Here is a 16370-nt window from a genome sequence, read left to right on the forward strand (position 1 = left end):
CTTCAGAAGTAGGCGGACAGCATACATATCTAGGGTTGGGGGAGGGTGCCTGTGGGAGGGGCCTGTGTACATCCCTGTCTCCTGCCGTGATATTTTAGTGAGTGAGTATTTGTGGTGTTTTACTCTGAATTTCCTTTTATGCAAGAAATACTTTGTAAGAAAAAATATATACATGGTCCTGGCCAGGTATCTCAGTTGGTTAGGGGATCTACTTGGTATGCCAAGGTTGTGAGTTCAATCCCTGGTCACAGCACATGCCAAGATCAACCAACGAATGCATCAATAAGTAGAACAACAAGCCAACTGCTCTCTCTAAAATGAATAAATTATATATATACATATATATATATATATATATATATATATATATATATACACATGTATATATATATAGGCATAAACCTTTTTTTTTACCTACCAGAAGATATGTTCATTGACTTTTAATTTTTTTAAACATTTAAAAAGTTTTTTATTTATTTGTTTTTAGAGGAGAAGGGAGGGAGAAAGAGTGGGAGAGAGAAACATCAGTGTGTAGTTGCCTCTCACATACCCCCTACTAGAGACCTGGTCCCCAACCCAGGCATGTGCCCTGACTAGGAATCGAACTGGTGACCCTTTGGTTTGGAGGCCAGTGCTCAATCCACTGAGCCACACCAGCCAGGGCTGTTCATTGATTTTTAGATACAGAGGAAGAGAGAGAGAGAAACATAGATGTGAGAGGGAAACATGGATTGGTCGCCTCCTGTACACGCCCCAGCCTGTAGTCAAACCAACAGCCTTTGGAGTACGGGACAGTGCTCTAACCAACTCACCCACCTGGCCAGGGCTGGGCGTATGTATTTCCTCTGCATTTTTATCATTTCTTTAGAGGTGCTTTCTTGCAGAGGAAGATTGGGGTAGGTATTGTTAAGGCCTTTCCGAACTCTTTGCAGTTCTGGGTTGGGACAGTTTATGCTCCCACCGGTGTGGAGGAGGGGCTGCGACTTTTTCATGTTGGCCATTGTTCAGTGCTTATTCCATCACTGGATAAAATGACAACTGGTATAAACCTTCCACATGGAAGGTGACAAGTGATTTCACGTGATCTTTTACTGAATAGCATCATTTGTGGTATTAGGGAGATTTGAATTTTAGAAAATGTTTATTGGCCATTTCTGTGGGCAGGCAAACTACCTATCCTGTGCTTTACCAGTCTAAAGGAATCTTAGCATTCTTGTCATTTTAAAAAAGATTTAATTGACTTATTACTAAGGAGATGGGAAGGGGGGGGCAGAAGGAAAGGGAGAGAAACAATGGTGTGAGAGACAAACGCCAGTCAGTCAGTTCTCGTCTGTGCGCCATCCGGGGACCAGACCCACAGCCTAAGCATGTGCCCCGACTGGGAATGGAACTGGCGGTCTTCCACTCTGCAAAATGATGCCCAACTGACTGAACCACACTGGTCAGGGCATCAACTTACCTTATATATATTTTTTAAGTCTAAAAGCATTGCATATTTTTAAAGTTCAATCTGTTGATCTCTCCCCCATTGTCTTTAAGTGGAGAAAGCATTTCTTTATCCGCAAATAAAGTTTTTCCATTTATCATTTGGGTGTTAACAGTGAACTTTTGAACATTTTCTATCCACCTGGAATTTGTTTTGCTGTATAACCGTGTCAGTTCTCTTACTTGTGAAATTTGGTGTCGTGTCCTCTAACACCTTTATTGAGATACACCGCACACACCACAACGTGTACAATTCATTGGTTTTTGGTTGTGCAACCATTGCCACATTCAATTGCAGAATACAGGCTGGGACCAACGTAGATGTACAGTTGTGAGTACACAAAACACAGTTTATTCTTGTATTATTATGTATTCAGTAGTGCGCTTTTTCCATATGAGTAACTGTAGACCTACTATTGTCCCAGCCTGTATTTCCATCACCCTGAAAAGAACCATCACTCTCATTTTTTCCTATCAACACCCAGCCCTTGTCAACTAGTGACTTACTTTTTGCCTCTGGATTTGACTATTCTGCCCTCTTTTTTTTTAATCCTTACCCTATCATATACTTATGATTTTAGAGAGAGAGGGAAGTAGAGAGAGAAACACTGATGTGAGAGAGAAACACCATTCGGATCCTCCCACATACACTGCAACCAGGGACTGCTCCCATAATCTTTGGTTGTGCAGGTGATGCTCCAGTTAACTGAGCCACCTGTCGGGGATGGACATTTATTATAAATGGAATCCCACAACATTTGCTTGTTGTGCATCTGGCTGCTTTCACTGAGTATATGTGTTTGATGTTCGTCTGCGTCGTAGTAGTGTAACCAGGCAGCTTGAGGTCCAGTCAGTTGTTGCCATGCATACACAGCACACAGATTGTATGGAAGGAAATAGGTTTTTTGAATGGGGTTCCCAATTTGGGTGGACTGAAGCATTTCTGCTCTGACCCCTTCTTTTCCATAAGATACAGAAACTCCTTTGCTCCCCAAAAGATTACAAACCAAAGCTGTGCCAGAAGTTCCCCATTATTGCTTATCTGTTTTTTGGGGGAGCTTAAGCTGGCCATGCAAACGGGTCCCCACCCTCTCCAAGGTATGCACTAGTGGGTTTAAGAGTTGCCATCATCTTGCATCGGCTGTGTCTCTGAGTGTCTGGGGTGCACTGCCGTATCGCTCCACACAGCCATGCAGCCGAAGCTCCCTCCACGAGGGACCTCCCAGCTCAGGCCTCCACGTGCTGCTGTCAGTCTGTGCTCAGTCTGACCTCCCTGACAATAAACCTGCTGTTCACTGTGGGCTCCCAGGTGCCCGGGACCATCTCTGGTTTTCAGCTTGTCCCCGCCCAGGCTTGGTGCATGGAGCCTGCTCGGTAAAAATTTTATTGAGTAAGTTCATTCAGGCAGAAAGACTTAGGTAAGACTTTCAGCAGGAGTTATGTTTAAAAAATTACGAAGAAATATATACAAACATAAAGGGGGGCAAGAGGAAAATTTGGGTGGTGGTGGATAGTTTGTGGCCTCATTAGTGTTGATGATTTCAAAGATGTGTACTTATTGCAACCTTATCACATTGTGCTTTTTATTTTTTAAAAACATTTTACTTATTTATTTTTTAGAGAGAGGGTAAGGGAAGGAAAAAGTGGGAGAAAAACTTCAATGTGTGGTTGCCTCTCATGTGTCCCCTTATTGGGGACCTGGCCTGCAACCCAGACATGTGCCCTGACTGGGAATCAAACCGGCAACCCTTTGCTTCACAGGCCCATGCTCAATCCACTGAGCTACACCGGCCAGGGCTATCACATTGTGTTTTTTCATTACGTGTAGTCATATTGAGGTATGCCAGTCATACCTCAGTAATATAGTTTAAGAAAAAGAAATTATTCTTTTACCAAAGGATGAATGGAGGAAAGAATCATATAATAATAACATAAGTATTAGTGATAAGAAAGATATATAACATGTCCAATTAGTCAAATGATACACAGCACTAGTTGACGTTGCTGAGAGCTTCCTTCAGCCACACACACTGTGGAGTCACACGTGCATGACCTCACTTAACCTCACAGCAGCTGCAGAGGGGGGTGTTGTTACTAGGAGGTCCATTGATCTAACAGTCTTAGAAAGGTTAAGACAGTTGTTCAAGGAGACACAAATGGGGAGAAAGAGCTGGAATTTTGTTGTACTCTCCCACGCCCAGATGCAGCCACTGCCCAGTACTGGTCCCTGATCACACGCTGGGTGTCCCACAAGGAGGAGGCCAGCATGAGTCCCTGGCAGGCTCTCAGACCACTCCTCTCAGGGAGAACGAGCCGTGGCTCATGTTCCACAACAGACAGGTTACTCTGTGCGGGCCGCGGGGCTGCTGTCACAAAGCACCACTGACAGTGAGGCTTGGACACCAGGAATCTATCTTCCCACAGGTCTGGGGCCCAGAAGTCTGAGGCCGAATCGTCTGTAGGGCACTGTTCCCTCTGAGGGTGCCCAGGAAGGGTCTGTCCCCAGCGTCTCCCCCAGCTTCTGCTGGACCTGTGGCTCGAGGCGCCAGAACTCCCATCCCCATGTGGCGTGTTCCTGCATGCATGTCTCTGTGTCCAAAATTCTCCTTTTTATAAGAACATCAGTCCTGTCGCCTTAGGGACCACGTTCTTCAGTGTGACCTCATCTTAACTCTGCGTCTGCAATGACCCTGTTTCCAAATGAGGTCGCATCCTCAAGAGCTGGGGGTTAGCACTTCAACACAGGGACTCGGCACAAAACTCGACCAGTAAGATGGCTTAGACTAATACCTGACACAGAGGAACCACTTAGTGAGTGGCAGGCGTCATTAATGCTGTGGTGACGACACTGTAACCATCATGTCATCTCGTCGTCTACCACGCTGTAGAGCCATATTTATTTCAGCACAGGTTCATGGGGTTGCGTCCTCGGTACTCCCGTCTGCCATCGAAGCCTCAGGTCTAGATTTACCTCCCTCCACCCCGAATCCTCCCCCAGGGACCCTGCCACCAACCAACCTTCCAGCTTCCCAGACGCCCCCTAGAGCTGCCACTGCTCAGGCACCTGCCAGGATGGTATTGACCAGATTGTAGGTTTGTTATGGGTTTTCCATTTTATAGGTGTGAGGTAATATCTCACTGTGGTTTTAATTTGCAGCTCTGTGCTGATGAATGACGGTGAGCATTTTCTCATATGTTTGTGGGCCATGCATATGTCCTCTTTAGAGAATTGTCTATTCAGGACCTTTGCCCCTCGTTTAAATGGGTTGTATGTCTTCCTGGTGAATAGCCCCATAGTTTATTTGATCCTCTAAGGACCACCTAGTGTACTTAGGCACCGAGGACACTGAGTGGACAGACCCTTCAGAGCTCCGCACCATATCAGCACAGTGTCAGGTGCATCCTGTGTGTCTTCCTGATCCTTTCGGCCCTTCTGGGAGCATCTCCCAAACTTAGGAGGGCCCTGAAGTGAGTGGTGTGCACTTCCTCTTGCAGAGGTCAGTGGCGTTCAGGGATGTGATAGTGGACTTCACTCAGGGGGAGTAGCTGAAGCCTGCGCAGAAGGACCTGGACAGGGACGTGATGATGGAGACCTACTGGAACCTGGTCTCGCTGGGTAAGGGGGCAGCTTCCCTGCATTACTCACCCTCTGCCTGTCACTTCAGGATGACAGAGAAAATAGAAAAGGTGGACAGATCTGACATGTAGGACGTTCAAGTTACTTGAAGCGAAAAATAAAGTTGATGGGTGATGAAATGGAGTGGAGTATTTACCTCATGTATCACAGGGTTCTAAATATATAAAGAACTCCTAGAGGGGAAAAAAAAAACCAAGAAAAAGACCAAATGAATGATAGAAAGATGGACAAAGCTTATGAGCGTTCAATTCCCGGATGCAGAAATGCATGGAGTTCAACTTAACAAAAGATTTATAAACCTTACCAATAGTCAAAGAAGTACCAGTTGAGGCACAGAAATACAGTTGTCGCCCATGAGGTACACACAGATGAAAGAGAGTGACAGCCCTGTCCAGGTGTGGCTCAGTCGGTTGGTGTGTCGTGCCGCACGTGAGTAGGTTGTGGGTTTGATCCCCAGTTAGGGCACGCACCTAGGCTGCCAGTTTGAGTTTTGGTTAGGGAGCACGCGGGAGGCAACCAGTGGCTGTTCATCTCTTACATGAATGTTCCTCTCTCTGTCCCCCCCTACCCTTCCCTCCTTCCCCACTTCCCTCCTCCCCCTAAGGATGTCCTTGGGTGATGCTTAAAAAATATTAACAGCAGCATGTAGTATGAGTACATAGGGAAAGGGCCGCTGTATTTTTGTAGCCTCATGTTCAGTCAGCTATTTTGGAAGACACTTTGGTGTCATCTACCAAATTGTAAGCGAATCCATTGCTGTGATCTGTCCTTAAAAGTTTTCCTATAAGTGTGCAGAGCTTTCATAGGAAGAAAAGTCAGCAGAAATGCCTGGATGCCCACCTGCAAGACTGATCAACCATATCAGGGTGTAGCCATACGATGGAAATCACAAGATTCTCAAAGATGAGCGCCCTTTGCAGTCTCTGACACAGAGAGATGTCCCTTGTCAGCTGCGGACCACTCCCACTCATTTGGTTACCTCCTAGGAAGCAGGGTTCCAGGTAGCCAGATGTGCATTTTTTTAATGAGGTTTTTGTGTAAGATCTCACAGTTTTCAAATGCTGGAATGAACCGTGAGGTACATAGGCAAGATCCGGAACTCAGGACAGCCTCCTAGGCTGGAAACAGCAATTGAGAAACCCACAGGACACACCCGGGAGAGGATTGGAGTGTCTAGGGCGGGACACGTGTGTAAGGAAAAGGGATCTGGGGCCAGCCGCCATGGCCAGGCCGCTCCTGGCAGGGAAGGAAGGTGGGAGCTCTGCGAGCTGGTGGGGCAGCAGTGGACAACCAACACGGCCCCACGACAGTCAGGTCTTTCTTTAATTACAGTCCATGCTGTGAAAGCACAGCCGGCTGAGGGCGTGCAGGACGAGGCCTGGAAGCCAGGAGCCGGGTGCAGTGAACCCTCACTGGGTTTGCAGGAGCCTTTGATCTGCTCCTCCAGGCCCGCCTTCCTCTTCTTTCTCTCCAGGGGCCTGTCTGCCCAGCTCTGAGCTCTGCCGGCCACCTCTGCACCCACTCCCAAGGGGACTTTTCTCGCTCTCTGCCCCCCCCCACACACCTCACTGTCTCAGCTTACATCTTCCCTCTGTCCCTTCAACAGGGTATCCCCCTACTCTCAGGTTGTGCCTTGTCATGTCTTGGGAAGCTCCTCCCTCCCAGCATGGTTAACTACATGTGTATCATCATCTCTTTCCCCCTCCCCTCAGACTTGGAGGCAAGACCTGACATGAAAGAATTGGACCCACAAGAAGACGAGTGAAAAGAAAAAGCATCTGTTGTGGTGGTGGTGGAAGGACCCAAGAGGAATGGTGCCCAGAGTTACAACTGTGAAGGAGCGGGGACACAGGGTGACCGGGTGGGACAGCAACAAGGTAGCCCAGAGACGTGTCTGGAGTGGCTGGACATGTCCCAAGCTTTAGCCCCTCAGTGTTGTGAACTTACAGCATTCGTACACCAAAGCCCCAGGCCAGCCCCACTGGGAGCGGAAGGACCGAGAGAAGCGGGGACGCACCCGTTCACCATGTGTGGGAAGGACTCAGGTACGTCAAGCCTCAGTCCTCCCTCCAAACACTGCAGAAAAGCAACCCTATGAATGTGGAGACTGTGGCAAGGCTTGTAGCTATAATCATGCCTGAAGAAGCACCAACGAATCCACACCAGGGCGAAGCCCTTCTCCTGTGCCACCTGTGGGAAGCAGTCCCTCCATAAGTCATACGTAACCATCCACCAGCGCATGTACACTGGGGAGAAGCCATACGAGTGCACCGTGTGCAGGTGAACCTTCAGTCAGAGCGTGCACCTAACAGAGCACCAGCGGACGCACACGGGCGAGAAGCCATTCACATGTCCTGAGTGTGGCCAGGCCTTTAAAAGGAGCTCATCCCTCACTCTGCTTCGCTGGATCCACCTGGGCAAGCGGCCCTGCATGTGTGGCCAGTGCGGCAAAGCCTTCACCAACAATTCCTTGCTCAGGGAGCATGGGCGTGTGCACACTGGGGAGAAGCCTTACAAATGTGGCCAGTGCAGCAAGGCCTTTAGCCGCAGCTTCTCGCTCAGAGTGCACCAGCGCATGCACACCGGGGAGAAGCCGTACAAGTGCTCTGTCTGCTAGATGCACTTTGCCACATGCAGGTCCCTTGTGGTGCACCAGACTGGCCACAGTGGTAAGAAGCCCTATAAGCGCAGCCAGTGTGGCAAGGCCTTCAGCTACAACTTCTCCCTCCGTGAGCACCGGCTCATGCACACTGGTGAGAAGCCCTACAAGTGCTCCATTTGCCTGATGCAGTTCGCAGTACGTGCATCCCTCATGGCACACCAGGCCAGCCACACCAGCGAGAAGCCCTACAAGTGCAGGCAGTGTGGCAAGACCTTTAGCTTCAAATCCTTTCTCAGGGAGCACTGGCGTGTGCACGTCAGGGAAAAGCCCCACAAGGGCAGCCAGTGCACCAAAACCTTCAGCAAGAACTGCTCGTGCAGGGAGCACTGGCATGTGCACACCAGGGAGAGTAATCCTGCCAGGGGAGTAGCCCTGCTCCATCTTCCAGAAGTGCTTCGTGGCACTCTCGTCCCTGCAGGAGCACCTGACCAAGCACACAATGGAAAAGCCCCGTAAATGCAGCTGGCGTGGCAAAGCCTTCATCAGGAACTTCTTGCTTCCCGTCTGCCAGGGGAATCTACCTGGGAGACAAGCCCTATAAGTGTGACAAGTGCAGGAAAACCTTCAGCAGGAACTTCAACCTCACATGACACCAGAGGACTCACACGTAGCAGATGTGCGTGGGATCTGAGAATCCACACCCGACGGGCAGATCCTGAGTCCGTGGGCGGGTGCCAGACTTGACAGTGCAGGCCACGAGCAGATGGATCATAGAAATGTCGGCACTGGGGACAGGCCACGCCATGCCCACCATTTGATTCCCCAGTGTGCCCGGGGCCAAGTGGAAAGCAAGCCTCCTACAGGTCTAGTATCTGGGAATGTGGCCAGGGGCACTGTGGCTCTAGACCAAGCTGGAGTAAACTGTCCTATGAGCTTGGACAATGCATGTAGTGTCTCTGGGACTCCATCTTCTCAGCACTGAAGTGGAGGAGTGGGAGGAGGAAGGGAGAGGGGGAGGTGGGTTCCACGGGAACACTGTCACTTTGTCACACATCCCTGGATGTAGTCCAGAGATCGGGGTGTCACCGTCTGTGTGTTTCCTTGTTTTCCCCACACAAGGCCCCTAGTTTCCCTGCCACACCAGCTGGAAGGCCCCAGGCTCATGAGCTATAGAGTTACCAGGTGGTTCACGAGGAGGAATAATATTTTTTTCAGGATTAGGAACTAACAGTAGTTACTTCAGATACCAAAGTTTCTCATAGTGGGCTGTTAAAATTTTTTTTTTTAAATAAAACTTTGAAGTAAATGACACCAACATTGTTTCAAACAGTGGTCAGGTACAAAAGATTCAGGGACTGGAAGTCCTGTCCCAATGAGTGTTAACAGTTCGGGGGCGGGATCGCAAGGGCCCCACCGCAACCCCAGGAACCGAGCAAGCCTGTCCCAGGCCACGTGTCTCTGCAGCCCCGGATTCCTGGCCTGGGAACGGTCACATTGTGTCTCGTGCCTGTTACCAGAACAGGTTTCCCTGAGGTTGGCCGGTCTCCCACGATGATGAAGAAATACCATCAGAATATTTCTGTGATGGGCAGAAATTATATCTGTGCATCTCCCCACCACACATACCCACACACCCCCAGCAGCATCGGGATGTTCAGTGAATTCTCATCTCTGGTTCCCTGGCTGCTCATTTCCCCAGCAAACGTCTCCATGGCGTGAAATCTCATCAGGGGAATCCCCCTTCGGCCCAAGTCCCTTTAAAGAGCTGCCTAGCAGGGAATGTGACCTCACTGCTGACCACCTGCTTTCCACAGGGGCCGAGAGGTGCTGAGAAGGGGACGAGGAGAGGCATTTTTCACTGCTTGAGTTCCGTGTGGCCCAGGGAGGTTCATGTGACCATGACAGGTATGTGTGTCAGGGGGTTGTGAGTTGGGTCAAGAAGGATCTAAGTTGTTTTCTTTACTGCTTAATGTTGGGGAGAGGCTGTTTAAAGACCTAAGAAGGTGGATATATAATACATGAAGACCTAGAAACTCTGCATCCTCTGGGAAGCAGGAGTCTCTGGAGACAAGAGGGTTTAGGTGAACAGCAAGTGACTCAACAAGCGTCTGAGCGCCTCCTCTGGGCCAGGCAGCGTTCCAGACGTGGGGAGTCCAGCAGTGAGTGAACCAGAGACCCTCATCTCACGGAGCCCATACCACTCTTTTCTGAGCGAGATCAGAGGTGATGAGGTGGAAAGTGAATGGCAGGGCTGTTTCAGCCCTGGCAGTCAGGGAGGGTCTCTCTCAGAAGGTGGTATTGGAGCACAGCCCCAGTCAGCAGAGAGAAGACGGCTGTACAGATACTGGCGGCAGGACAGTGTCCTCCCAATCCAGGGCTCAGTAGAGCCGTGCTTGGAAGAGAAAACACTGGTGACCAAGGATTTGTCTTTAGAAAGTTTGCTAAATATATTCCATCCATCTGGGTAAGACACAGGAATCGCGGAAGATGCTCTGACATACAGTATTAAGTAAAAAACAATTGACAATAGTATCTACTATGCATTCCTTTTTGTGCTTTTTTTTCTATTTTCTTTTGAAAAATACAATTTCAGTGACATTTATTACATGGTATCATATAGAAGGCTTACATTTTTAATATTTTGCCTTTAAAATGGCATTTTATTTTCATGTGGGCAAAAACTAGCGAATGAGATATCTACTGTCTTTTTTTAAAATCCTTACCTGAGGATATGATTATTAACTTTAGAGAAAGGGATAAAGAGAGAAATCAGTGTGAGAAACATTGATCATTTGCCCTCCATATGCTTCTCAATCGGGAATTGAACTCACTACCTGGGTATACACCCTGACCAGGAATCAAACTTGAAACTTTTCGGTGTGTGCCATGACATTCCCAGCAACTGAGCCACCTGGACGGGCCATGAGATCTACCCTCTTAACACAATTTTAAGTGTGTAAGATGGTACCATTAATTAGAGGACAATGTGGTACAGCAGCAAATCTCTAGGACTGTTCACCTGCATAATTGAGACTTTATGTTCATTAATTGTTAAGTTAATTCTTTTCAGGTTGATACTGCTTTTTTCTTTATTTTTTTCCCCGTGTGCTATATTTGCTCTTCAGCTTACAGGGAGCAAGCTGCCCACGGTTCTCTCCAAGTCCACGTTTCCTGGCCTCCAGTTCTTAGGTGTCCAGAGACAGGGAACCACCAACCTGTCTGTGTTGGTGGGTGTCATCTGTTTTTGAAAGGTATGTCTACATACTTTTACATGTAACTCTAAAAACACATACACATAGTAGTAGAATAAATACTTCTACTTTTGTACGAGATGTTACTCTGTTGAGCTGCTTCTGTGAACGTCGATAAAGGGCTGCTGCCTGGGCCCTGTGGCCTTGCCCGCTCCTGCACATCACAAAAGGGTGGGATCAGTACTTCGACTGCCTGCCAGTTCTGCACATTTGCTAATTCACTGACACGGTCCAGTGGGCAGACAGAACACAGTGTACTTACCCCCCCGGCCTGACAGTGGGACCCTCCTGGTGGCTCGGTGGGTAAGGTTGGGGGTTGGATCCCCAGTCAGGGCACTTACAAGAATCAAGCAATGCATGCATGAATGAGTGCAAAACCAAATCCACCTCTCTGCCGTTTCTCTAAAATCAATTAATAAAAATGAATACATGTCACTTGATTTATAAAGAATCTGCGTTTAGAAAGTTAACCCCGTGAGTCAGAGGACAGAGCCCTGTGGGAGGCGGCGGGGAGAAGGCAGGGATCTCTCTGACTGGACTGGGCAACTCCGCCCTCTGGATGGCACCGCACAGCCCAAGTGGCCGGATGCTTCCGGGTGTGAGGCGGTGAGGTGAGTTTTTCTCATTTCAATTCTTCTTTCGTCCTGCAGAATAAACTGAAGAAGTCGCCATAGTAATGAACAGGAAGGTCACTGAGAGCTGATTGCCCTGGGGAAATCCTTACAGTTTCTTTCTTTCTTTTTTAAAAATATTTATTTATTTTTAGAGAGGGGAAGGGCGGTAAAAGAGAGGGAGTGAAAAATCGATGCGTGGTTCCCCCTCACATGCCTCCAGCTGGAGACCTGGCCTGCAACCCAGGCATGTGCCCTGGGTTAACTGGCGACCCTGTGGTTCACAGTCCGGCACTCACTTCACTGGGCCACACCAGCCAGGGTTACAGTTCCATTTACGTGCTGAATTTGGGCCTCTCCAGATGGGTCTCTGGATCTGAAGTGATCTTTTTGTACATGACCTACATGTCTGCTAGTTGTGGTGGGATCACAATGACTACAAACATCTGTTACAGGGGAGAGACCCCAGTCTGGCCCCCCTCCCACACTGAGCTTGGTCCTTGGTTCTTGTCTCACTTGCAAGAGTCGAATCCAAAGGAGTGCAAACATGTATAGTGGAAATAAAATAACAAGTTTGTTTAGGAGAAACATACAGCACAAAGCTGCAAGCAGGCCCTCGGCTAGTGTGAATGCCCTACATATAGAGGAAATAAAGTAACTTTATTAGTACATTTGTTGGTAAATTTGTTCTGTACACTTGAGTCCAGGCTACAAGTGAGCATTCAGCTCATCTGAGTGTGCTGACTGTCGGGGTTCAGGTGTTACATACTTCAGTTTCTAGGTTCCCCTGCACCAGCTTCTAAACCTTGGGAATCATGTACAGATACAAAGGCTTTCTTTCTCAGCTAGAAAAGGCTACTTGTCTTGGGGAAATTGCCATAGAGGTTCCCTTTCCCAGCACACAGAGTCCCAAGGACTGCCCTCTTCCTGGGCTATTTTTGCTTTTGATATTTGGAGAGCCTGACAGTCTTAGCAGACTTGGGGGGAAGACTCCTGAGTCAGCGGGTGAGATGTGTCGTTCTGCCTCTCCCTGCCTTAGATTTCTGACCGTCCTACCTGACATTCCCCGCTCCAGCACTGGAACCCAACTGCTGAGACTGCTTCCTGCTATAAAGGCTTTGGGCTCCATTCCTTTGCTAACTGTTAGAGAAGGCGGAGGGAGGTGCCTGCATGTCAGTCCGTGATAGATGTCCTGGGCCTGGGATTCCAGAGGTTAATAATAATTATTGTGTCCTGGAGGGGATAAAGTTGACAAAAGGGTTAGTGGAGCGGAAGACCTGGGACTCTGTCTGACGAGGGTTAAATCCAATAGGGACAGAAAAATTCCTTTCCGGGGGAGGAGCCTGAGCATATTGACAGGCTGGTAGAAGGAGTGTTAGGAATGTGAGAAAGGCAATTCTATGAAGGCCTAGTTTTTGTCTTATTTATCTGTGACAGGGTTTTTGGTCTCTTGAAGAGGAATTTGAGGTTCTCGATGGGTTCATACACGTAGGTCTCAGGCTGTGGTTCCTGTGGGCACTCACAAGACACAGGTTTAATGTGAGACAGGTGGACCTCGGGGCTGTTGCTGTGAGCGCTGCTGCAGTTGGGGCGTTGAGAAGGGCCTGAGGTGGACCATTTCATTTGGGTCGTAGTTGAGACTTAGAATAGTTGTTCTTCTAGGTTTTTAAATAGATTATGGCCCTGGTTTGACTTGTATGTGTTGGTGGACTTAAGATTGTTTCTATATTTTCATAATGCCTTTTATATTTTTCCTAGATTAATGGTGGAAGGCAATTTAGTGTGCTGTATGTTTATAGCCCAGGTCCTCTGTGAGGGAATGGATAAGTATGTCATTTATATGTTTGATTACTAGGCTATCTGCTCAGTCCATGGGTCCCTGCAGTCCTCTGCTGATGCTTGCCTCAGTAAGAGAGAGCTGTCACTAAATCCCTGAGGGAGGTCAGCCCAGGTCAGCTGTTGGTTATGTCTCCATGAATCTCTCTACTTCAAGGAAAAGAGCAAGTCCTGGTTATAGGCTTTGCTGCTACTGCAAGGATGATGCAGGATTGCAAGGAGAGGTGTCCAGAGAAGGAATTAAGGGCAGAGTAGGTGGCCCTGGCACTCGAAAGAAAGTTACTGTCCTGTCTGCCACATCCATGTACGCCGTAGGCTCCAGTCCAGTGACGGCGGCCTCCGCGGGTGGCGCCGGCTGGGACGGTGGCTGCAGTCCTGAGTTACTATCTGCAAGGCAGTCGAGGTACAGCAAGGCCTTCGTGTGAGGTGCCCCAGTGGGACGGACAGAGCACAGCACACTCACCCGCCTGGCGTGAAACTGGGCCCCTCCTGCTGTGGCCCAGTGGGTGAGGAATTGCCCGGATAGGCCCAGGTTGCAGTTTCAATCTCTGGTCGGGGCGCATACAAGAGAAAAACGAGTCCTTCATTGAGTGGAACAAAAAAACCAATCAGTGTCTCCCTCTCCCTCAAATTAATTGATTAATTAATTAAAATGTAAAGTAGATTCTTCTTGTGGGATGACCTTTACGTACAGGAGTTTTCACTTGTTGCCACACAGAGAGCAACAGGTCCCCCGCCCATGGCGGGGTCTCCCTGCAGGGTCTCACCCAACAGGGATTCCATGACCGTGGGTGACTCAGCTGGGCTGACCATGGGCTGCACCCAGACGACAGGTGGACTTGATCCAGCTCACTCAGTTTATTTTCAATTTAAAGACTTGTCCACATGAAGTCATTGGACTATTTTACATTTACAAGCACCACACTTTATTTATTTAATCCTTCAAGAAGAAAATCATAGAATACCTGGTTGCCCTGGTTGGAGTGGCCCATTGGACTAAGCATCGGCCCACACACTGAAAAGTTCTCCGGTTCGATTCCCGACTAGGGTACGTGCCTGGATGGTGGGCCACGCCCGAAGTTGGTGGCATGCAAGAGGCAACCAGCTGATGTTTCTCTCACACGTCAATGCTTCTCTGCTTGTCCTCTCTCCTTTACCCTCACTCGAAAATAAATAAAATATACATTTAAAAAAATCTGTTATGTGCCAAGAACACTCCTAAGAGGTGGAGACTCAGAGGTGCATTGTAAAAATACATTCCCCCGTCATCCATGGACATGGGCAACTGTGGGGACCGTCTGTGGGGGAAGGGGGTGCTCTGGGGAGGGGCCAAGGCAGGAATGATTGGGACAACTGTAATAGCATTCACAGTTTTTAAAAAATTAGCCCTGGCCGGTGTAGCTCAGTGGATTGAGCGTGGGCTGCAAACCAAGGGGTCACCAGTTTGATTCCCAGTCAGGGCACACGCCTGGGGTTGCAGGCCAGGTCCCCGGTGGGGGCCACAGGAAGGGCAACCACACACTGATGTTTCCCTACCTCTCTCCCTCCCTGTCCCTCCTTCTGAAAATAAATAAATAAAATCTTTTTAAAAATTAAAATAGAAAGAAACAATCCCCAGAGCCACCGAAGCGCTCGTATTGCAGCACACATTCCACCCAGGCTCCCAGGGAGAGCGGTGTGGCGGAGAGACTCACTGCTTACGGGAGGGTGAGGGGCGGCCAGGGCTGGGGGGGTCTCCTACGTCCTGGTCATCTCCTTCCTGGCTCCTAGTTAGCCGCCAAGGGGTGAGTGTTAGGGCCTCTGGGCGATACCTGTGGAGGCGGGTCAGTCTTTGGAGAAGCAGTGGATGCAGGCGGGAAGGTCTCTAGCCTGGAGCGAGGCATCCAGTGAGACAGTGGGCGTGGTGAGGATGACCTGGTAAGTTCCTTCCCAGCGAAGGGTTGGCTTCCCCGTGCTTCTGAGGGTGTCCTTAGCAGGACCCAGTGCCTTGGTTCTGGGAGGGTGGGAGCTAGGGTGGCCTCCGCTGGTTTAGGGAGAACCTTGTTGGCGTGTTCCCGCAGGAACTGCCTGGTTAGGGCAAGAGTCGGGAGGTAGTCTCCAAGTGGGGAGTGGGAATTTGGAAAATTAACAAGCAGGAAGGGCCTGCCACACAGAAGTTCAAAGGGGCTAAGGAAGGTGGGAGCCTGTGGAATGGCCCGGATTCTGGTGAGTGCTTAGGAGAGAAGAGAATGTGAGGTTTCCACTGGATGTTTAGTGTGGTAGCTACTTCCTGTGTGATTTGAGATATAAAGGCAGGGACCCCAAAGCGGGGAACAGTCCATTAGGATGTGGGTTACCTTAGCTGCCTTTTCCGAGGTGGCAGGAAAGGCTTCTACCCACCCTGCGAAGTCACCTACTAAGGTTAGGAGGTATTTGTGCTTTTAGTGGGGAGCGTGTGGGTAAAGTCAGTTTGCCAGCTCTGTCCAGGAACCTGTGCCCTAGAATGAGGGAGGAGGTCCAGTCCCTCCTTGGGGGCGCGATGCCTGGCTGCACACCTTGTGCTGCTGGGCGGTGCTCTGCAGCGTGGAGGCCAGGTGAGGGCAGGTGACCAAAGGGGTGAGGAGTTTCAATAGTGGCCTAAATCCTACTTGGAACTGTCCAAGGGTTTGTTCCTTCTGTTTACTGGGGAATATTAGCCCTCCTCCAGATGCGAGCCAAGCCCCTTCCCACACGCCCCCACCCCTTGGGTTAGTGACTGGATTTCTTCAGTTGTGTCCTGAGGTGTAACAGAGGGAATGGCTAAGAGCTGACACTCTGGGGTCTCTATGGCTGCAGCTCCCTCGGCTGGTCAGTCGGCTTCTTCATTTCCTAGTGCGGTGTCTGAGGATGGGCCTCGATGGCCCTGGCAGTGGATAACTGCCATTTGGGAGACCTCTTGTGCCTTTTGTAAGAGTTTGGACATCAGGTCA

The 16370-nt window shown here is 49.3% G+C and overlaps 1 non-coding gene across 1 annotated transcript; it reads right to left on the bottom strand.

Annotated features, from left to right (window-relative positions):
- Positions 1-10825: 10825 nt before the first annotated feature.
- On the bottom strand, positions 10826-10956 carry LOC119053203 (small nucleolar RNA SNORA38). Its single transcript, XR_005083257.2, has one exon. It is a non-coding gene; the product is annotated as a small nucleolar RNA SNORA38 (small nucleolar RNA).
- Positions 10957-16370: the final 5414 nt, after the last annotated feature.

The sequence above is a fragment of the Artibeus jamaicensis genome, unplaced genomic scaffold (genome assembly GCF_021234435.1).
Source record: "Artibeus jamaicensis isolate MK-2021 breed Jamaican fruit bat unplaced genomic scaffold, CSHL_Jam_final contig_723, whole genome shotgun sequence".
Taxonomy (NCBI): domain Eukaryota; kingdom Metazoa; phylum Chordata; class Mammalia; order Chiroptera; family Phyllostomidae; genus Artibeus; species Artibeus jamaicensis.